This window comes from Podarcis vaucheri (genome assembly GCF_965113315.1).
Source record: "Podarcis vaucheri genome assembly, chromosome: 6".
Lineage (NCBI taxonomy): Eukaryota > Metazoa > Chordata > Lepidosauria > Squamata > Lacertidae > Podarcis > Podarcis vaucheri.
The window spans coordinates 76,939,392-76,962,602 of NC_138764.1; the positions used below are offsets into that span (position 1 = coordinate 76,939,392).

Genomic DNA, 23,211 nt, shown 5'->3' on the forward strand with positions numbered 1-23,211 from the left:
CTGCTAGTGAAACAAATTGGTTGAATCTGGCCCCGAGAAGGCAGATTTGATGTCTATCTTCCTCACAAAACACTACACTCGTGTGTTTTTTTTGTTCCTCATTAAGTTAAAATAAAGGCATGAATATTATATCCTCCCCATAATTATAATTTATTTATCTCCTTTGTTTTATAATCACCTTCAAGTTAAAAGCTCTCCAGCTGATGTATGGTTGATTAAAAGGAAATAATTCAGGCAATAAAACACTGGCAGCAACAAAAACAGAAGGTAACAACAGAATTGAAAACCACTAAAAGGCACAAGAATTATATATGCACATTGTGCCCAAACACTAATGTTGAGATGGTAGGATGCCACCTCCCTGATGAGAACTGTGATTCCAGAGCTGTGGGCCACCATGGAGAACACCTTGCTCTGGACCTCAGGAGCTGCTTGTTCTTTATGCAACTGTGCTTCATGGTGAATTCAGTAGCAAACAGCATGTTGAAAATGTGTTGCTCGTCTTACTTCCTTCCAACTGCATTGCACTGCACTGACCTCACCACCACTTCTCCATCCCAGTGTGCAGCAGCGATGCAGCCGAAGGGAGGTCAGGTAATCACTGCAGTCCCGCCATGCTGTCCACTACTGGATGAGTCACTGGACTACAGCTGACAGTGTACTGAAGAACCTTCTGGGCTGACTCTGCCCTCTCTGGCTGGCAATTGGATCTTTCTAGGCAGGAGAGAATGTCAAGGACTTCCTGCTCCACCTGAACAAGGTCTTCTTGGGTTCTGATGTGTTCATGATCCCCTGCTCCTGCCTACTCACTTGTCACACAGCTCTTGACTCACTTCACTTTAGACTGCTGCTCATAACTCAGCCCTGACACCCACAAGTTTTTCTTTATTGAACAGAAGGGTCTGTGGGGGGGGGAGGAGATAAAGGTACTCAGATATGAGAGGAGACAATCCTGCAGGTGTCTAGTTAATATGCCAAGTTCAAGGCTGCTGCAAATTTTAAAATACCTTGACGAAAACAATTGTGCAAATATATAGCCTCAGGGCCTGCAGACTGATTTATACTTAAATGAGTCAGACCCGATTTCACAATAAAAACATCGGCAATGAAAACCATTGCATAATTTCATATCTAAAAACAGTTATAAGATTTTTTTAAAAAAATCAGAACAGTTTTGTATGTAAAAACAATTTCAAAAGCAAGAGAAAAATCTAAACTTAGAAAGCATGTAAAAAGGCACATGAAGCAGTTTTAAAGAGTACATGATATATTTCCTCCTATTGTTCCTATTTAAGCACATTTAAGTCCCCTTGATTCCAATGGGAAAATGAAGCACTTAAAGTAAAATAACTTTTGTGTGCTAGGTTAGATTCTCAAACCTTTATTGGTGTATATACAAGATTCCAGTAGGGTTCAATACAAAAAAACCAAAAAACCAAAACACTCATCAAAAAAAGAAAAAACAACAACCCTGTATCTAATACTTAAGTTAGTGTTATATAGCATTCATGAATCCTCATTGTGTATAGCAGAAACTTTTGCGTGCTAAACCTTGGTTGGATTGTAAATGCTGAAGGTATTAGAAAAGAACTGACTCCATCAGATTCATAGACTCAAAAGAATGGTGGTTTATATATTTTGTGTGTCTTTGTGAACTTTGTGAACTTTTGGCAGATGTGTGCATGTGTGTACACATCTTGGCACATATAAAGCGTTTGTAAAAATTATTCTCAGAATCTAGCCCAGTGAAGATGCTTTTAGAGGAATGGTATAAATCTCTCTCTTTCAAAAAGAACTATTCAGCTTTAATGCTGAAGCAAAATGCACTCGATTATTTTTTAAATTAAATTGGCCAGGCTACACTATGTTCTATTTTCTGTTCTGATTTCCCAGGCTCTTTGGAATAAACTCTCTCCTTTATTAATCAATTCCAGTCCAACTTTTTTAAAAAACGAAGCAGCAACAGAAGTCTCTTTGTCACTGTTTCAAGAAACAGAAGCAAACAAGTAATTGTTTATTTTTTAATAATTCTTTTTTCCAGGTTTTCTTAGCCTGATTTCACCAGCTTTATCATTTAAGCCCACATACTCCCTGCCCCTGCAAGTAAAATCCTTATTTTGGCAAACCAAAAGCCAGACTTAAATAAGGAATAACCGAATAAAATGTCCTGTTCATTGGCTCCATTCATTCTTGAGTAAAAACAAAAAAACCCTTCTTTTTATAAGCCTTTAGAAATCTTTGGTAAAGTTCAAAGTCCTGTGGTGTCAGCAGACTGTGTAGTGAGATTCCCCTTTCCTGTGCAGTTTCTATTATTATTATTTCTTAATTCACCAAGATGCTAATTTGCAGCTATTGAAATGCTGGTATAAATAATACATAACATTGGAGGACTATGGTGCACCTAAATTGGATAATGCATTTAGCTTTCCTCCTCCTCCTCCTCCTCCTCCTCCTCCTCCTCCAGGGACCTGACCCTGCTCCATCTCTCAAATAACTCAGACAACAAGAAAAACTTACGTTGGTGTGAATATATATGTGTGTGTGTGTAACTGTCTTATGCTGTGAAGAAACCTCGCTGACTTAAATTTCCAGTGTTCAGGAATTCAGATCCCATTCATTTTTATTTTTTCAAATAAATCTATTATGAACATAATAGCTGAGGAAGATGGAACGGACATGGTGGCAGGGTGGGCAGCCTGGGACCCCAGAGCAAAAGGAAACATATGCACTTCTACAAGACTCAAATAGCAATTTTTCTTCATTTAGGGAGTGGCGCTGTGGCAAAATTCTATGTGATTTATGTCAGGTGTGGCTAACATGGTGTCTTTCAGATGTCACAGCACTGTAATCTCCATCATCCCAGAACCTTCACCATGTTGGCTGGGGCTGATGGGAGTTGTAGTCAAGCAACATGGAGAGGGCTCCACATTGAATTATGCCCTTAAGAAGGATCAGTTAGGTTAGGTTAGATTAACCATCCAGGACAAATGCTCGGAAGACATTTTTTTAAATGCCAGCTTTACTCTACACACATTTTTTTTTTTTTTTTGGGCAGTTCAACACATTCAGTTGCAACATCCCCTGTTTATCTACTGTGTCATGCTGCTACTCCTAAAGGTTTAGACACAGAAAAATGGAGCTGTAAAGGATCTCAAAGGTGAGCTGGTCCATCCTTTTGTCAATGGATGGATTTATAGCATCCACAATAAGTGGCCACCCAGAGTGTCTTTTAAAACCTGTAAAGAAAGGAGAGTCCACCACATTCCAAGGCAGTCGATTCCATTGTTAAACGTTGCAAACTGTCAGGAGTTTCTTCCTAATGTTTAGTTGAAAACCCATTTCTTGTAATTTGAGCCTGTTGGTTTGGGTCCTGCCCTGTGGAGCAACTAGAAACAAGTTTGCTGCTGCATCCTCCTTCAGACAGTCCTTCAGATATTTGAAGATGGCAGCCATGGAACCTCTTAGTATATTTTCCAGGTACCCAAAAATATACAGAATTGCACTACATGGTTTTATCTAAACTACCAACTTGACTTGATTTTATGCTGCTTTAACTGTCATGGCTTCCTTCAGGGAATACTGGGTACTATAGTGTGATTAGGAAGATGAAAATTATGTGTTAGAGACGCCCATGATTGCCACATGAGCTATAATCCCCAAGGGTCCCTAGGAGGAAGGAATTGTGATTCAACTTGTTCAGGTTTCTGGTGTAGACATGGTGCTAATGTCTTAATGTTTGAGAAATATACAGGTATACCTGTATACCTGAAGGAGCGTCTCCACCCCCATCGTTCAGCCCGGACACTGAGATCCAGCTCCGAGGGCCTTCTGGCGGTTCCCTCATTGCGAGAGGTGAGGCTGCAGGGAACCAGACAAAGGGTCTTCTCGGTGGTGGCGCCCGCCCTGTGGAACGCCCTCCCATCAGATGTCAAAGAGATAAACAACTACCTGACATTCAGAAGACATCTTAAGGCAGCCCTGTTCAGGGAAGTTTTTAATATTTAACGCTGTACTGTTTTTAACACTTGATTGGGAGCCGCCCAGAGTGGCTGGGGAAACTCAGCCAGATGGGCGGGGTATAAATAATAAATTATTATTATTATTATTATTAACAACACTGGTAATACTTCCAATTACCTGAACGTGGCTGAGTTGGGGCCATATAGTTTTATTTATTTATTACATCTTTATGTCTCCCTTTCCTCCAAGGAACTCAAGGAGGTTTACATCAGCCTTCTCCAATCTTCCTGATGTCCCATCAGCCCCAGCCAATGTGCAGAGTTGTCATCCAAAACATCAGGAAGGTACTAGGTTGGGGTACCCATTTTATCCTCACAAGAACCCTGTGAGGTGGGTTAGGCTGAGAGACAGTGGCTAGGCCTACTTCATGGCTGAGTGGGGATTTGAACCCTGGTCTCCCAGGTCCAACACTCTAACCATTACCTCTACCAGGCCCATCCTGACGACAGCTGCTACTCAAGTGTTGGGAGGGATGACCTCACACACATTGTTCTTAAATGCCATTCAGCCCAATGACCCATCCTGCCCTGGGGATTCTTTTTAAAAGTGTCAAGGTTGAACTATCCATATGCGATGTGGGAGATGCCGAGCAGCCAGCAGCAGCTTGAGAATATGTTTGCAATTTACATTAGGGAAAGGGCAGGGAAGAAAGGGGTGAAGCATCATCCAGAACCCAGCTAGCCCAATCTTCCCCATGGGGCTGCTGATTTACAAACAAAATTCTTGGGGTAATTGAATCATGGATCTCCCTGTTTCACATTGGATTGTTGAACTGCTGAATTCCTCTTCAACAACTGAGAATCATTTCCCCCCTGCAATTTCCTTTGTAATTATCAGTTAACTTACATTTGAATAATAATGTATTCATTTTGATTTCTGAGATAAAGCTATCTGAGAGAGCTAGGCTGAGTCACAGCATTATAAAAGTGGATAAGGAGGGGAACAACATAGTTTATCTAAGCTGGGTATAAGATACAGGGAGATGAGTGAGTGGGAGAAACAGAGAAGAGAGAAAATAATATGAATCTCCTTCCCAATCTCTCAGTTCTCCCCACATGTTTCCCCTTTGTTCTCACTCAGGGAATCGTCTATCAACTCAAACATCACTGTTCAGTTCATAACCCCGAACACAGAGCAGCTAGAGCTGTTCCTCAGAATAACTAGGGAGGCACACACATTATTATCACCCTATTACTGTTTTTATAAGCCAACATGTGGTGTATCTAATGATGGTATCTTGCTAAGCTAGCCAAAAAAGATCCTTCATATTAATAGTGCTGAAAATATGCAGGAATAGCTTAATTGTGAATCAGTTTAAGAGTGCTCCCCCCCCTCGCTCCAAGAGCAATTCCATGAGGCTGTCAGGGTCTTGCTTCTGCAAGTTCTGCCCTATTGTGACATCTAACTAGCTTCTTTGTCAATAATTTATATAGTTAAGAAATAAGATACCAGAGGTTCTATAGTAACAGTTCTTCTATAAAACAGACTTTCTGTCAGATGGTTTCCATTATCAGCATCCATTATCAGACTTTTTTTGGGGGGGGAGAAGGGGGATGGGCCCCTCTCCTTGAACAGGCCCAAGCTTCTCATTGTTGTTACTTTCTTGGTTGTCCTCTGGACAGTAGGCCCCACTACTGCCCAGGGGAGAGGGAGAGGGAGAGGGAAGGCTGCTCTTCCTCCTTCCTCTTGTCCTGCCAGGAACCAGCTGGTGTGGCCAAACCCAGCACAGAGTAGGAGTGAACTGCTTGCACATTAACTGTGCAGTGTCTTCCTATACCCCGGGGTACCAACTTGGACAGGCGGGCAGGGTATTCACCTGCCAGTCACCTGATATCAGGTGATTGACAGGTGAGTCATCCCACTCACCTGCCAAAGGGGTGGGGAGATTAAGATATGGTCCACCGGGCCAAAAAGCTCCCTCCCTCCTGGTTAAATCTTAATCAAGAGGTCTGCCTTGTTCTTGTACTGCATTGAGAGTAACTAAGGCTGCAATCCTAACCCTACTTATCTGAGAGTAAGCTCCATTTAATTCAGTAGTACTTCTGGGCAGACATGGTTAAGTTTGTGCTGGAACACTGGTTCTACTCCCAGGACGATGATTTCTGTTCAGTGGAGTAGTATGAAAATATTCCTCTGTTTCCTACGGTACAAGAAGCCATACTCTGTCTCTCTCTGGTGAACACAGGCACTTGGAAAAACGAAGAGCGGTATTTTATTTTATTTTTGTAACTTTTCCAACAACAAACAGCAGTATTATTCCTCCTTTAAATTAAAGTTCTATTTCTCTGCGAGGAACCCACACTTTTGTTCCCTCCTTACTTTAACTCCTCTCTGTGTGAACATTGTAGGAGTTAAAAGAGTGTTAAACTACATTTGTTAAGCTGAAGCGTTTATGAAATATACAATAATACAGTACGCCAAGGGTATTCATTGTCCATGCAAAACACTACAGCAAGCTGAAAATTGAAAATGTAGGGATTGCATAAAATAAATTAAATTTAGTGCCAAAACAAATACAAGGGCTGGTGTACTGATTGCATTATTCATCTTCATAATTAATTCAATAAACCTTTCAATTTATGTATCTGAAGCTGCCACCATGTTTCCAGACATGTCAAAGAATCCAGCGAATCCAGAAACTGTGCCTAAGAAATCAGACGCCCAGCCCAATTTGGATGCTCCATGGCTGCAGGACAACCAAACATTTAGAATGTACTCAGATTGTTGCCTTAAATGCAATAATTTCAATAGTATCAATATGTAAGGTAGGCTCCCATTCTAGAGGACTAGACCCACTGTAGAATCATAGAATCATAGAGTTGGAAGAGACCACAAGGGCCATCGAGTCCAACCCCCTGCCAAGCAGGAAACACCATCAGAGCACTCCTGACATATGGTTGTCAAGCCTCTGCTTAAAGACCTCCAAAGTAGGAGACTCCACCACACTCCTTGGCAGCAAATTCCACTGTCGAACAGCTCTTACTGTCAGGAAGTTCTTCCTAATGTTTAGGTGGAATCTTCTTTCTTGTAGTTTGGATCCATTGCTCCGTGTCCGCTTCTCTGGAGCAGCAGAAAACAACCTTTCTCCCTTCTCTATGTGACATCCTTTTATATATTTGAACATGGCTATCATATCACCCCTTTACCTCCTCTTCTCCAGGCTAAACATGCCCAGCTCCCTTAGCCATTCCTCATAAGGCATCGTTTCCAGGCCTTTGACCATTTGGGTTGCCCTCCTCTGGACACGTTCCAGTTTGTCAGTGTCCTTCTTAAATTGTGGTGCCCAGAACTGGACACAGTACTCCAGGTGAGGTCTGACCAGAGCAGAATACAGTGGCACTATTACTTCCCTTGATCTAGATGCTATACTCCTATTGATGCAGCCCAGAATTGCATTGGCTTTTTTAGCTGCCGCGTCACACTGTTGGCTCATGTCAAGTTTGTGGTCAACCAAGACTCCTAGATCCTTTTCACATGTACTGCTCTCAAGCCAGGTGTCCCCCATCTTGTATTTGTGCCTCTCATTTTTTTTGCCCAAGTGCAATACTTTACATTTCTCCCTGTTAAAATTCATCTTGTTTGTTTTTGCCCAGTTCTCTAATCTGTCAAGGTCGTTTTGAAGTGTGATCCTGTCCTCTGGGGTGTTAGCCACCCCTCCCAGTTTGGTGTCATCTGCAAATTTGATCAGGATGCCCTTGAGTCCATCATCTGTAATTAATGACATTTACTTATTCATGTTCATTAAGTTGCCTGGGTCTGCTTTGAATAAAACTTTGTTGAATACGATGCATTGTTTTTGTCAAGTCCAGATGAATGTGATGTACCGCCCTGTCTGCCTTCCCAGTACAGCGGCTTATACCAGGGCTAGCCAACACAGTGCTTCCAGATATTGTGGAAAACAAATTCCATCAGCCTCAGTTAGCATGGCCAGGGATGGTCAAGGATGATGGGGTTTGTAGTCCAGCAACGTCTGGAAGACGCCGTACTGACTACCTGCTTATTTGCTCTGTCTGTTGCATTGGAAGTAGGTGCCCAGGTATTTAAAGATTTTACCCTGTTCCAACGGGTTTCCACTGGTCTCCCACCTTTGCGGTTTCCAAGATCTTGAGAAAACAAGCACTTTAGATTTTGTGAAGTTCAGTTGCAGTCTGTTGGCTATACAATATTCAAGGCAAGATGGGAACATGGATAGAGGTGAGCTTCAGGCAATGACCATCCACCCCGTGTAAACAGGGTACAAGGTCATTTAGGAAAAGGTTGAATAAATACGGGACTAGGATGCAACCCTGTTTTACCCCTTTGTTGGCAATGATTTTGGAGGTTAGCCTGCCTGATTGGGAGCATCTCACCTGGCAGCATGTGGAGGTGTGTAGCTTTCTGATGAGAAAGGGTAACCTTTCGTCAGTGTTCAATTTGGACAGTATGTTCCAGAGCAGTTCCCTCAGGATTGAATCAGAGGCTCCTTTTAGGTCAAGAAATGCTGTATAAAGTTTTCGATTAGGAGCACTAGAGTATTTATTCACTAGGTGGGAAAATATGACACAATGATCCACAGTGGTTTTGCCATGGCAAAGGCCCACATGCTCAGGACCTGGTAATACAAATTGGGAAATCCACTGGGTAAGCTTTCCCAGAAAATGTTTAGCATGTAGCTTCCCCACTATGGAGAGTCGGCTTATTGGTCTTTAGTTGGAATCTTATATGCACTCTCCCTTGTTGTATATTGGAACGACAGAGGGAATCAGTACATCCCAGTTGCAGTAAAGGTCTTTAATGCCAAAGTAGCCCCAAAACTCCTGTATGGCATTCCATCACGGATTGGTGCAGTTAACCAATCATTGGAACACATCCAATCCAAAATTCCTGGGGCTTCCAAATTGTGTGCCATATGCAGCCCTGTGTCTAGAAACTGGACAAAGGCTTCTGGAAACCAAAGCGTGGCTCACCACAATAAAATTCTGGCTCCACTTACATTTCATGTCTGATCCGTCATCTTTTACTTTTCACATGATGGCAGAATCCTACCACTCCAAATGGTTAGTTTGCACTGAGAGCAAAATCAGAACCTGTGGTCCTATCACTCGAGTCGCTGCTTATGCTCCCACAATTGGAAGCATTCCAGACAATCAAGCGCAGAATCCTAGAGATTGAATTCCAAACCCTTAGCAGCACAGCAAATAAAACCTGTTTCCCATTGGAGTTGGGAATTCCACTCTTGTTTGGCCAGGACACTTCATATTTACACCAGCTTTACAATCCCCATGTACGCAGAGCTCTTTTCCTCGTAAGTTTTAACATCTTACCGTCTGCAATTTTGCAAGGTAGATTTTTGAAAATCCCATACTCTGAAAGGTTGTGCCCTTGTGGCACAAAACAAGTTGAATCCATCACTCACATTTTATTTTATTGCCCATTTTATGCAAAAATATATTATAAGTATTTGGCCCCCTTATTGAAGAAAGGGGCTTATTGCACTGACTCTTCCAGGGTGTCTTATCTGCTGAACAATTGTAGTAATGATGTTGTGGAGAATGTGGCAAGATTTGAGTGACGCCATTAAATTACATCACCATAGGTCCTAAGAGCCATTTTCGTACCTCACGATGTCTGGTCAGTTTTATCCTAAAGTACTACTATGTTTTGTCAACTGTGTTGTGTTCTGATCCATGTATATGATGCACTTTTTCTATGCCAATAAAGAAGATGGATTGATTGATACTCTGTCGGTTCACAACTTCCAGCTTCCCATGGCTGATTATCAAAATGACTGCATCTTTTTCTGTAGTACTTGGAACTTCTGCTGTTAGATGGACTACAGTCACACCATAATGAATTATGCCGCAGCCATACCCTCCAACATTTCTCCAGTGAAAATAGGGGCATCCTAAGGAAAAGCGGGACATTCTGGGATCGGATCAGAAACTGGGACGTCTTCTCGAAATCAGGGACGTCCCTGGAAAATAGGGACACTTGGAGGATCTGGTAATGCCTATGGAAAATCATATCTTCAATCTTATGATGCATGCAACATAAAAAGAGAAGAAAGCCAATCACATAAATGGAACCTACATATGTCAGCTCAGATTGATGCTGGAGATTCTATCTGGATGGCATTAAACTGAAAGTTCCTTTTCAGGATCCATCGTGAACTGAACTTGTTTCTCCCAATCCTGGATTGAGAAAGTACCACTTAGTATTGAAATTAATTATTGCAGAAATATTTTGACATATTTCTTGCATTTGCAAACGCCACAATCCAGCATGAAACTTGATTACGTAAAACCTCCAACCAATCAGGCTTCTGCTGTGTTCAGGACTGGATTTAAAGCTGGTTAGTCCTCCTGAAAACCCTGGAAGATTTTGCTGCATAGTTTTAATTTCATGACAAAACCTGAAGTCATGCTCTGAACCTCTTAAGAAAATGTATTTAAAGTTTCACCATGGATGGTTTGCATTTCCATTTGCAAATCCATTCACTTGTGCTTTGGTACCACTCATCAAATCATTTGTTTCACTTGGAGTTCCTCTGGGTGATTTTGGAAGTACGTTTCCCACATTAGAAGCCATGGATACATCAAGCATTGTGTCATGGATGCAAATGCCCCGGTGAAATGTTTGTGTCTGGTAAATTTTACTAGCATTCAAATATATCCCACCACCAGGGAACCAGTGCCTAGCTCTACGTATACAAAACAGCTGTGTGCAAATGGCCTTTTAAAATTATCCACACACTAATTTTGGCTGAGAAATGGGGGGGGGACCCACTTGATTGAATTTCTTCAGTGGGAGAAGAAACTCTCCAACGCTTACCCAGGGCTGGGGCTCACCTTTAACAATGGCAGTAGCATGGATTCTTTCTTTCCCTCCTGAAGATTTCCCCACCACTGCTCTTGCATGTAACAAAAGCAGAATCTGTGTTGGCAGCCTGACCCCCTATTTTGCATTCTTGTCATTCTTAAGCATCCTTCCTGGTGCACCCCCTACATCTGTCCAAGGTTTCCCCAACCCCAGCGCCAGATCAAGACCTTTAGAGGCCCAAAGCACTTAGAATACCTAATTCTAACTATAAAGCATAATAAACCATAAAATAAAATTTTATTTTTCAAAATGAAACAAAACCTACAGTAAGATGGAAAATAATGTTAATAATAATAATAATAATAATAATAATAATAATAATAATAATTTATTTTTACCCCACCCATCTGACTGGGTTTCCCCAGCTGCTCTGGGTGGCTTCCAGCAACATATAACATTATATTTATATTTGAATTTTTTTCTTCTACTTTTTCTAATTGCAAAGTCTTTGATGAGATCTTCAAAACTAATCTTCTGTAACGCATCTGCTTCTATACATAGTAGAGTAAAGGCATCCTGGCTGTCTTGTTGCATAGTTGTTTGTTGAGATTTAAAATCATATTTCAACTGAGAAAATGAATGAACAATTTGTGACCATTAATGTTAAAAATACAGCAATGGAAAATTTCTGTGGTGCCCCCTCTTCCCTTGATACCAGAAGCATGTGCTTATTTTGCTTAATTGTTAGATCTGGAGAAGATCTGGAGATGGAGCAGGGTATGCACAGGGGGAGAAGAGGGGAGGGAGTCTCATTGCGCAAGCAGCAATCCTCGCACTGATGGGACGTGTGAGATGGATACTGCCCCAAGTCAGTCAGTCAGTCAGTCAGTCAGTCAGTCAATAAATAAATAAATAAATAAATAAATAAATAAACAAACAAACAAACAATATTATCCATACATATGCGTTCCCATTGTTTACACAGTACTTCATAGCCAAATAGAATATTCACAGAAGGTCTCTAAAATGCATAATAGTATCAAACTATTTTCTACTGTTGTGGCAACTGCACATCTGAATCTGCCATTAGGTACCTTCTCTTTCAGTATATTGGAGTTCAAGAGCTCAGCTTCAGTCACAGAAGGATGCATAATTTATGACAACTGATTTCTTCCTACTTCTAGAAAGAAGGTAGAAATGTGAATACGCTTGTATGAATGTTTGATGCTGAAATGGGAAAATGAGGAAAGTAGAAAACTTTTTTTCTGAGTTCTTTTTAATTTTTTTTTTTAAACCTCTTGGCAGCACTTTCTGCAATTAAATAGCTCCACGGGGATGCCATATGTTGCCAATAGTTTTACACTTCTCAGTAGTGGGAGGCTGGAACTCTTTCCAATAGACATGATAGGATCCCATTACAAAATTCTTCTCTAACAGAAACAGCTAAATGTTCTATCAAGGAACTAAATTAAAAATAGACTTGCTGGAATGGTTATCTCCCTGAAAGAATGCACTTGGCATGCTGAGTAACATGGTACATCTGGTGGGCACATCCCTTGAATTTGTCTCCTGCATTTACTTGAGAAGGGCACAAAGCACCAATACACGGCCACAGGCTCTGCTTGGGGCTCAGCCTTAATTCCCCCCTGTCTGTGGCCCTGCATCTTTATTGGGTGGGTGGAGAGCTCTTGGGGATGCTGCTAATAAATGCAAATAATGAACAGGAGAAATGAGTTTTGCCTGTGAAAATGGTTACTTTCACATTAATCATGTTTAAATAAGCAACATGGAAGAAAAGAATTGGCTTGCTGGATCAGATGAAGATCCATTTAGTCCAGTGATGGGGAATTTGTAGCCATCCAGTTCATGTTGAACTGTGGCTTCCATCATCCCTTAATATTGAGCTTTCTGGCTGGGGCTGATGAGAGGACTCCAACCCAACAACCCCATACAAGTACAATATTCTTCTTCCCATACTGCAGTGGTGTTGCATCCTTTATTGGCACCTGGGGCGAGTGCATGCACACATCACCAGGCAAAACCCTCCACACCAGCCGAACCTTTGCCACCACCAGGTGGGCATGGGGCGAAGAGGGTTCACAGGGCTGCACTGCACACCTGCCTGCACGCCCATGCAGCAGGGAGCCTGGCCAGCTGATGCAGCACTTGGCGAGGGGGCCAGGGGCACGGTGGCAAGGCTGGGCCCCAGGGATCCCCAGTGGAGGGCAGAGCAAGGGTCCCTGCATGAGGGCACCTGGCTAGCGCCCTCTCAAATCCATGCGCCTGGGGCTATGGCCCCCCTGGCCCTCCCCACGCGACGCCCCTGCCATGCTGGCCAACCAGGTGTCACTGGGGAGTTCAGAAACAGGGCATAATATCAGTAGACATTCTCAGATGCTTACCTCCCCCATTTCACACTGTCCTGAACCACAGCCACAGCTCCTCCTTTCTGGTTACAAAACCAGTAATGCCAGCTGTAGGAACTGTGATGTTTTTATGGTGGCACATTACATGATTCTATCAGCAAACATCCAGTCAGGGATCCTACAGTGAAGGGGTTGACATCACAGCACTTTGCCAATAAAATATAGATGACTGAGAGCAAACAAATGAATATGTGAATATCTTCACAAAGGAACACTGAGCAGTTGCATTTTTGACATTGACAAAAGATGTTTGTAACAAACTCTGAGTATTGTAGTGTCAGCTCAGCCTTAGTCCAAACTAAGACGACTGCAAATTCTGTCTACTGCTTGTATATCTTACCCACCTCAGCATATCTTGTTAGACATGCACAGTAATATAGAAGAGATAAAAACACTTCATAAAGGTCAATGTGGCCCTGAGGATAAAAGTGTTAAAAGAATATGAATTTTTCTAATAGATGGTTATTGGTTTGTGGATTTCATTTTTCAAATACCTTAATTGCTTATGCAGGCAAATATGGGCAAGAAACCCTTCTGTTGGGAGTAGAGATTTATTTTCCAGGATGGAGCCTTCCAGTTCAGGGGACAGACTATCTGTGTCTTGTGGGATGGAGTGGGGATGGTCTGGAGGTTCATGAAGAGGTTCTGTTTCTAAATTAACTTGGGTCTCAGAAGACATTATATTGATGGGGAAAGCTGGGAAGACAGTGATAGGAACCTCTTGTACAGAGCTCCACAGTGACCTTCTTTGGAAGAAGGGTGTAATAGAAATTTTATAAACGTGAAGGAATACACTTAGTAAAAGTTCAAGACTAGTAGTGGGGACAGGCTTGTTTTTGAAGATATTGCTTTGGATCCAAACAAAGCATAACCAGCTCACAGAAGGGCTTCTTCTGACTTTGTAGAAGAATGTTGGAGGTGAAAAGTGATTCCAAAGCTAGAGGTGTTCCTCCATTTGTGAATGACTTTTCCCAGACTCAGACTCAAGACCTTTAATGGCCCACTAGAGTTTATACACAGGAGGCAAATGTTTTCTTTGTTTATGGTTTAATTTACTGTGATGGAATTTTGGATAAACTGTGGCACTCAACTGCAACAAGTCCTCTGCTAGCAGGAGTTCATGGAATAGCGCTGCTGCATTTTCTCATTCCCTTCCTGGATCTTTGGATCCAAGTCCAAGTCTTTGATCTCATACTCAAGGCAGGATCCAATCTCCTATGAAGTTAGCATTCTGTCTGAAGGTCTTACTGGCCTTTAAGGGCTAAAATGAATAACAACCAATCAAGGCATCGGTGGGAGACACCATGTGCTGAATCTGATGAGTATGGAACTTCTGGCTGCTGTGGAATGTGGATGCTCACATCCATCCAGGTTTCTGTGACTCTTTCAGCCATGAAGATTACAGAGTGGTGTGGAGGGTAATGCATTTTGACAAGTGGAACAAATACATTTATCTAATCATGAGTTGTAAACTAGTTGATAATTTAATGAACTAAAATAACAGATAAATAAGTTATAGATGACCATTAAAAACAAGGTGAAGCATAGAGACCGACACTGTTATAACTGCATAAAAAATGTCAGAGCTGCCTATATGTCATAATCATGCTTCTAACAGCCAATCAAAGTGTGGGTTGCAGTTGCCTTCATTTTTTGGTTGGGAGGGAATATTTCATTGGCCCTCACTGTGAGGCACATGGTCACCATCATAATGTTACTACCAATGGCTTTGTCCTTGCTAACCAATCACGGAGCTCAGAAATGTTCTGCTATTTGCATACCTGGCAGTATATAAGCCAATAGGTTGGGCGGAGCCCCAGGCACTTACAGTAGAGGAGGCACCTAGAGTGGCAACAGATTGGAGTCATGCCTTCTGCATACAGAGGGAAGAAAAGAATTCCGCTTCCGAAAAGAAAGCAGCTCAAGGGTAGGAAGCCTCGGCCTGTAAAGAAGACGTGCCATTTCAGACGTGGAGCGCAAGCAAAGCCAAAGCCGGTCAAGAAGGTTGGAAAAAGGAAGCCGAACTCCCCCGCCCTGAATGATTCCAAGACTCTGCAACAACTTCGAAAGGACAACATGTACATGACCACCAAGGCCAAAGGGATAATGATTTCTTTTGTAAAGAACCTCTACAAATGGGTCTCCATTGAAGCCGAGCGCCTGAGGAGGGAGAAGAATCGCCCCAGCATTGGCTTCATCGAAATGCGGACAGCCCTGAGGAGTGTTATGCCAGGGAAATGTAATAAATGCAGAGGAAGCATCCCAAAAGGTGGGGGCCCTCGCTTTCTGAAGGCCTCCTAAAGAAAAAGCCCTCCCCTTCACCCTGGGGTGAGGAAGAACTAATAAAAAGGGAGAAGGGAGAGGAATATATCAGAAGCACCCCAAACCCCCAAACCCCCATCTTATATTGCCAAGAAAATATAACCCTCATAATATGGCAGTTCTTCAACAATGGGATGGAGTTGGAAGGAGGAAAGTTGGATGAACCAGTGGAGCTCAGGTTAAATATAATACTGTACCACTGCACTGCAGCAAACTTCACAAGCCCTTGCCAAACATTCCACCACCACCCTTTGGCCCAAGCAAGTGGGAGAACTTCCATAATGGGTAAAGACAGACAAGCATGTTATACGTAAGCGAGCAAGAGAGAGAGAGAGAATTGTCTATGAATCAAAGATCATAACATGCAGAACGGACAGGAGCTAATGCATTCTTTTGTATTAGAGATGTGAGAGATTTCCCATCCTTTAAAACTGAAGAATTGTATTGTGAGTTGTTATTCTGAGGGCATTATAATAAAAAGTGGATTTTTGAATATTTTGGGTCTTGTGTTTTTCCAGTATTTTTGAGATAAGGGGAGGTTAGTGTTTAATGAGGTAACATTGTTATTAGTAGGAAGAGTCTGAATCTGTAATTTTTGGGTGCCAATGGAACAGTCTGCTTTTGCAGGATATCTTGAGCTGCTCTATTGTGTAGTAATGTAATGCCTGTTGCTTTATGAATTGCTTATAGCATTTAGATCTAAAAAGAAAATGAAAAAAAGCCTCTCCCCTGCATTTTGGACCTCCGTAAGTTAATCTTCTAATTGCTATGACCCTGTCAAGATGAGATCATCTGATTTCCTCAGTATGTTCAGGTAAGAATAATTCCACATTTCTGGTACCACTCTGTGCAATCCAGATCCATTAGACTTGCCATTGACTTTAACAAGATGTGGACTGCATGCAAAATGTGTCATCCAAAGCAACGGTGACAGTTGCAGTTTGAAATGTTTCAAGCTGCCCTTTAACTTTCATTTTGATAATTGGTTGACAATGCAATCCTATACATCTCTACTAAGAGGCACATTCCACTGAGTTCAATTAGACTTACTCGCAGGTAAGTGGGATGTGAAAAACAAAGTGTAGTTTCTCAGCTCATATATTTGGAATGTGAAACATCATTGATCTTGAAATTTAAATTGGCTTTCTCTGGGAGATCAAATTTTAATAGCTTTAACAGCAACGGTACATATGTGAATAAAGTTTACTTGTGTTTCACCTTTTTCCATCATTTAATACTGTTATTCTTTCATCTATTTGATACCAAGGTGGGATAACATGTTAAAATAATAATAATAATAATAATAATAATAATATAATAATAATAATAATAATAATTAGTAGTAGTAGTAGTAGTAGTAGTAGTAGTAGTAGTAGTGTTTTAAAATTACACATACAGACTTCTCCAAAATAATGTGAAATGTAGCCTTTACCCATGTTGAGGGTATGAAGACATATGTGAACTTGCTGAAGCTAAGTAGATCTGGGTCAATGGGAGACCATATTGGAACCCTGTGTTGCTGACTTAGGCTTCCTGGAGAAGTGTTGGCTGCAGGGGTTGTGAGTTGTTTCCATGTTATAGCTGGGATCAAAGGCACAGAATAGTTTATGTATTCCGAAGAACAAATGGAACTTGCAATGAAATGTTGCAGTAGTGGCTGGCAGTGTAGCATTGATAGGACAGTGTTGCTTTTTGGTTACAGAGACTGGGAGGGGAAGCTTGGTGTGGTGCGGGAGCAGCGTTAGGAAGCCAACTTGGCAATGTAGGCTGGCTGCTACAGGGAGCTTCTGTTCATGGCTTCAGCCAATCAGCCATTGACCATGCTCCCCTCTCCTACAAAACATTCCCCCTCACTTTTCCACCCCAACCCCCAATGACCATGGCCACTGAATACACACAGTTTTCATTGCATTGTTTTTTGGGGTCCCTTGGGATTTGCTCTAAAGATTTTAGTACTTTGACAAACCTTGGGGTCTCTCAGCGTCTGCCGATTCCACCCTCTTCAGTAGGGGCAAAGCTGTTTTGGCTTCAGAAATATAGAGAAAATTAAATTCTGCAAAGCAAATAGGAAAGCTTGTGACTTCTTAGCTACAAGACTCAGAAACCTTCCTTCCAGGAGGAGATAAAACTATTGGTCCATACAGCCACAGACAGCATTCTGACCTAACAATAGCTGCTGCCCTGTACTGTACGAAGGCAGGTGTCTGCCTTTCCTATATTCCCAGACTACACTAACCAGATCCTTTCCTGCACAATAAAAAAGAAGGGAGCAAAGGGGAGGGAAGAAGCATACTTTTTTAAAAAAATGTCTGATTCCGCAGTATTGCTTTGGCTCAAGGGGTATGAGACTTGACATTAGGGAGCACAGGGGAGGGGGAGTTCCATTAGGCACTATGTACTTAATCCTAGAGTTTATAGAGTTCACCTAAAAATATCCAGGTTGTGAAACAAGATAGAGTATAACACATAAACACTGTGGTTCTATTGTACTTGGGGAAGGGGGGGGGGTCTGAAGATAATAGAGATTCCTGGCCTAATCAGATAAGATAAGCAGTGGGAGGAAACCAGTGGGGTGGAGGCTCTTTTGCGGCTTAGTGTAACAGGACGAGGCCCTTTGCTATATCTCCCTGGGGATTTAGGACAGATGAGACTAGCTCTTGCACCTCATAACTCTTATCCCTAGATCAGGATGCAAACCAAGGTTCCAAATGGTGCCAGAACACAAATCGCGACTGCCATCTGCGCTGGTTATGTGCAGTGCAGAGTGTTCTAGAAGCTGCTGACATCATGTGGCTAGTAAAAAAGGTGTAGCAGTGAAAAAGTGGGGCTACCAAAGGCTGCTTTGTTTCTTGTGCTAAGAAACTTTGAATACACCTATTGAATACACCTATCTTACATGTTCCTCCAAGGAGGTTTAACTACAATACATGTATCCTATCTGGTGCTAACTGTACCTCAATCATTTAAGGTAGGTTACTCAAAGAGATAAGCCTTATTATGTTGTGAACTGCCCTGAGATCTACGGGTATAGGACAGTATACAAATTTAATAAATTATAAATTTGTAATTTACTAATATTAATAATAATATTCATATTCATATATACCAATGAAGGGAGGAAAGTGGGCAAATCTACCATTTTTGGTTTCTCTCCATCTCTCATTTTACCACTCTTCAGTTCAGTTCCACACTTTCTGCATCAATTTTCAATTTCTTTTTAAAGTCCTCGTGGAAATTCAACAGCATAGTGCAAATGTCTTCTAATAAACACATTTTAGGATCTGGTTTTGCCCTTATATACATATTTTTGCAAATTGGTTTTGCCTAATATATTCATTTTTTTGTATATTTTCATCAATATATGCATTTTTGTGACATGTTATTTGGCCAGAGAATAGCATTGCAAGGAGCCCAGGGCAGTAAACAAGTGATTAAAAAAATAAAATAATCTTTTAAAATCTTAAAAATAATTCCAATGCAGATGCAGACCGGGAAAGATCTCAACTTAAAAGGTTTTTTGAAAGGGGAAAGTTTTCTGTGGGCACCGAAAAGACAGTGGAGATGCTGCTTGTCTAATATTCAAGGGAAAACAATTTTAAAACACAGGGCGCCACAATGCTAAAGGCCCAATTTCTATAATGTACAAAAGCAACCTTCTGATAAGATGTTATCTGCAGAGCACAGTGATCAATTTGGGTATATAAGTGGTGAGAAGATACTTCAGGAATCCTGGCACCAAACTGTATAAGGTTTTAAACACTCAAAGCAGCACAGCAAACTTAGCTTGGTAGGCTAATAATATCCTTTGCCAGGAAGCAGTTGAGCCACCACATCTTGTGTGGACCAACATCATGGGAAGCCCCACACTGAGTGCATTGCAGTAACCCAGCCTGGAGGCCAGCAGCACATGGGTGACAGTTCCAGTCCACTCTGCTCACCACAGCACTTAGGATCTGAAAGGCATTCAAGCTGACTTTGATACCATTTGAAGCTCAGACTGGGAGCTAGCATAACCCTGCATTGGCCTCAACCTGTAGTATGTGGTGCATAGGATTCTTTGCAGATGCTCATGTTGACTTAAATGTTCCAATAGTCTTCCAGCATTGGTCTGGTCTGGTTCACACATGCACATCAAGTGCAAATGTTTTCCAGTGGGTCACACATTCACCCGCCAGTCATTAAATGCATCCCAAACAAATGTACAGAAAATCAAGTGATGTTTGTTGATTGATGAACCAGCCCACCGGGAGTGCATTCCCATAAGCACATTCTCCCTATGTATTTGGTCTTGAAACTAGCTCACTCCCACGGTCATGTCATTTTTGAAACGAGGTGGTACCACAGGTAGCTGTTACATGCCATTACTGTTGACAGTGGGTTTTATCATTTTGATGTGAGAGAGATTAACTTACCAGCTTTTCCTCTTTACAAAAAATACTTTGGGCTGTGGAAAAACAAAGTGAAGGATGAGGCAGGTTTCCATAATCCAACAGGTAAATGCTGCACCCAGCATCTGTTTATAGATATGGACGCGATATAGCAGCATGAAACTGTCACAGTGATTTTCGGTTATGTTATGTGCGGTCTGGAACTTCACAAGGGAATGAATCCATTCATCTTGGAATAAGAGGGAGGAAGGGGGTAGGGGTGGGGAGACGCCACAATCAGGCAAAAAGGACCAAAAGGCCAGATGAATCCTACTGCCACAAAATAGTTCAATAGTTTTTATTCTTTTGTATCAGACACAAAAGTACTGCCCTGAGTACTTGTTGTCATTAAAGATCTTTACAAAGGGACGTCTATAATGTACTGAAGGTTTGGTGGGGGGCAGGAAACACGTTTCCTGCATTTGAGGTAGACTTTACCGTGGTAACATCTTTTGGTGAAAAGGGAAGGTTCTGTTAGTGAGGGGAGTGATGACCGCGTGTGCATCGCTATTATTTGGCAGAACTGGAAAATGATTGTTCGCTGCAAGGGTTGCAAGGAAGGGTCTATCTGCTGTGTGGCCACTGCCAATGTATGTTTGCTCAACTTTGTGAGACAATTGCTAACGAGAGGTTGGGGGAGAAATTTGATCCAGTTTGCATTTAAAAGAGAACCTACCTAATTTGCACTTTCCTAAATAATGTGTACTGCACTTTCTCTAAATTGTGCAGTGGAATCATTCAGCCAAATAATATGTACAAAAATATTTACACTCGGGTAAAGCGTGCTTTAAAAAGGAATGTGTTAATGAAAATAGCGCACAAAAATGCATTTTATCAAGGAAAATTGACTTACCAAAAAATGTGCATATTGGACAAATTTGGAAATAAAAATGTGTATATTAGGAGAAAATCATATTAAAAGGATGATGAATTTTCACGAGGGTTTTAAAAAATTAAGCTGATGTGGAAATGTGGAGATCTGAACTTAAGATTGGAAAAATGAGATGCAGAGAAACTAAAATTGACAGATTTCCCCATCCCTGTTGCTAACATAAAAAAGACTGCAACAGTGGCGGAAAACCCCTTACTCCAAACACTTTGTATTTCAGCAAATGCTGTTTCACAGACAGTGTCAGGTTGAGAATAGATCCATGCAGAATTCAGTCTGTGGCTCAGCATTTGTGCTAGTTTTAACCAGCACTAGAAAGAGAAGACTGTGGCCTGGGTCAGATATCACTTTGAACCATGGTTAAGGTTAACTATGGTTTAAAGGTGAATGTGCAGCATGCCAATGTGAGGGGCAAAAATTGTGGATAGGTCACTTCTCCACTCCTTCTGTTGCTGCGCCACTTGGAGCTAAGCCATTGTTTGGTTTAGCATTACATCCAAGCCCGGGCTCATGGTTTACCTCTCTCCAAACAAGCTGTGAGCATGTTCTGGGCTTAATGCTCCTGGCTTGCTTTCTTCACTGGAGGTGAAGCAAAACTGCTGTGTGTACCTGTGCGCCACCACACTGCATGCTTGCCTTTCAACCATAGTTATGCTTAATGATTTGCAATCCTTGAACCTATCTATCTCAGTTGTGATCATAACAAAGGCAAACATGAAGACCTTGGGCCAGCTTTTCTTAAGACTTCTGCTCGGTAGTCATAACTTTAATGTGTGTGTGTGTGTGTATATATATATATATATATTCCATGTGCCTAAAATACAACGACACACCTCCTTTTCCCTCCCTTCTTTATATATTTCCTCCCTTTTTCGTAAATGTTCTTTTACTGGTACTGGTTCTTTTGCTCATTCTTCCGTATTTGTGAGTTGCTAAAAATAAATAAATCACAATTTTTAAAAATGTGTTAGCATTACTCCACAGTTCACTACAGGCAAGCAACACAAGCCTGCATCTTTCCCTAAGACTGCTTTTTACCACAACTACATTCTGGAGAACTGGTCACCTTTTCAATTGACAACAAACTACTGCAGCTGGTAGAGAATTTGGATGAGGATAAAGCGGAAAGTGGTTACATGAAAGAATAAGGGGGAGAAGAATCACTTGCAGGTAGTTTGGCTTGGATTGGGTGCACACAGATGTCTCCTGCCTTGCTACCATACAGATCTCTATAATTCCCATCTTTCCTGAATAAGCATCCCATTACTCTTTAGGCAGGCAATGCTACAGGCAGCCAGTGTCATAATTCAGTCATTCCTATATGACTGCTCTCTGTTATCCATTTTGTTTGCATTATGATTTTTTTCCTGGTTTACCATGACTGATATGCAGGGGGTATAAATTACTCTGCAGAATTTGTACCTTACCTAACTATAGGTATGATACACACACACAGGTGTGTGTACACACACCATACAAGAAATCAACTGGGTCTTAACCAAATCCTCAACGAAGTTTGGGTTTGACGTATTTGCACCTCATTTGTCTATTAAATGCCCCGTGAAGAATTCTTTATATCCTATTTGGTTTGGTTTGATCTTTATAGGATTCACTATTACTGTGCATCATTATGTATGTATGAAAGTGTCAAGAGAGTATAGATTACAGTTCTTATTAAATTCACCTACAGGCACTGGTCTGGATTCTCCCGATTGCTCAAAGCCCCATCTATTCAAGCAATATAAAATAAGACAGGCTGTGACAAATTTATAAGCTACTTGCCACTTCCTTATCCCAGTGCAACCACAAATTCAGGTCATTAGTGTATGTTGAACATGCTGAAAATATGTTGCTTCCCCTCCTATTCTCTTTGATCACTCTGGGGCAAGATCATGTATCTGTATGCAGTGCCAATGGACTACTTTCATTTTTATGTGCCGTTTTGAGGAGGCCAGTATTTTCCATGTACTCATAGCAGTTTTTAGCCAGGGGTGGGGAATGAGATAAACACACCATCCAAGGAACAATGGTAATGAGATTATGAGAGGGGGGCAATAAGGTTACCTGCACCAGGGTAAGCTGGGACAGGGGTTAGTGCATTTCCCCCCACATAATAACTGTGATATATTTAAAGTTATTAACAGGTAAAATTATGCAGTATTTTCTTTTCGTTTTGTAAAAATGGGACATGTTTTCTAGGTGGTGGGTGAAACAGAGCAATGACTATACTCAGCAGCTATACACATTCATAAATGAAGTGTCCTGATATTCATCAGTACAGGGTTAACTTTTGCTTTATATTACATAAAAAGGTAAAGGTAAAGGACTC

General features: G+C 41.5%; 1 protein-coding gene and 1 long non-coding RNA gene across 2 annotated transcripts in view; one reads left to right on the top strand and one right to left on the bottom strand.

Annotated features, from left to right (window-relative positions):
• LOC309534385 overlaps positions 1-23,211 on the bottom strand; it is a 415,746-nt gene that overhangs the window by 220,645 nt on the left and 171,890 nt on the right. The window lies entirely within an intron of this gene.
• TOX2 (TOX high mobility group box family member 2) overlaps positions 16,305-23,211 on the top strand; it is a 270,950-nt gene continuing 264,043 nt past the window's right edge. Inside the window, exon 1 of the mRNA XM_082226144.1 lies at positions 16,305-16,380. The gene's annotated coding sequence lies outside the window, so the exon portion shown is untranslated. The remainder of the gene's footprint in view (positions 16,381-23,211) is intronic.